This window comes from Tarenaya hassleriana, unplaced genomic scaffold (genome assembly GCF_000463585.1).
Source record: "Tarenaya hassleriana unplaced genomic scaffold, ASM46358v1 Cleome40, whole genome shotgun sequence".
Classification (NCBI taxonomy): Eukaryota; Viridiplantae; Streptophyta; class Magnoliopsida; order Brassicales; family Cleomaceae; genus Tarenaya; species Tarenaya hassleriana.
The window spans coordinates 1,252,320-1,252,843 of NW_010966882.1; positions in this window are offsets into that span (position 1 = coordinate 1,252,320).

Sequence of the window (524 nt, forward strand, 5' to 3'; positions counted from 1 at the left end):
ATTATTACAAACACCTTATGTACATTACAAATGAACTAACTATTCAAATTCCTTCTAAACATCTAAATGTCTACAAGTGTGTGTGTGTATATATATACAAACTCCATATAAGCTTCAAAAAAGCAGTCAATATAAATGCAACAACGCTGTTGTGTCGGTTCGTAAAATAAAGTTTTCAGTTTTCACTGTATATTTTTATAAATTCATTATTCGTTAATACACAAAAAAATGGAATCAAAATATAGAAAATATTCGAAAAAATTGTGATATTATGTCTAGCGAATATTTAAAATATATTTTATTTCGTTATTTTGAATATTTTCTCTATATAATATCGAGATATATTAAAGAGAGTATCAGAATATATTCTCTATATTCAAAATTTAAAATAGTTCAAAAAAAATTATGAAAAAATGAGAATTCAGCTAAAGCATAGATTTTATGCAAATCATTTTGATCGCTGCAATGGCATTGTTTTCCTCTTGAATTTCGTCGGATAATGAACTAACTCATATATATATATA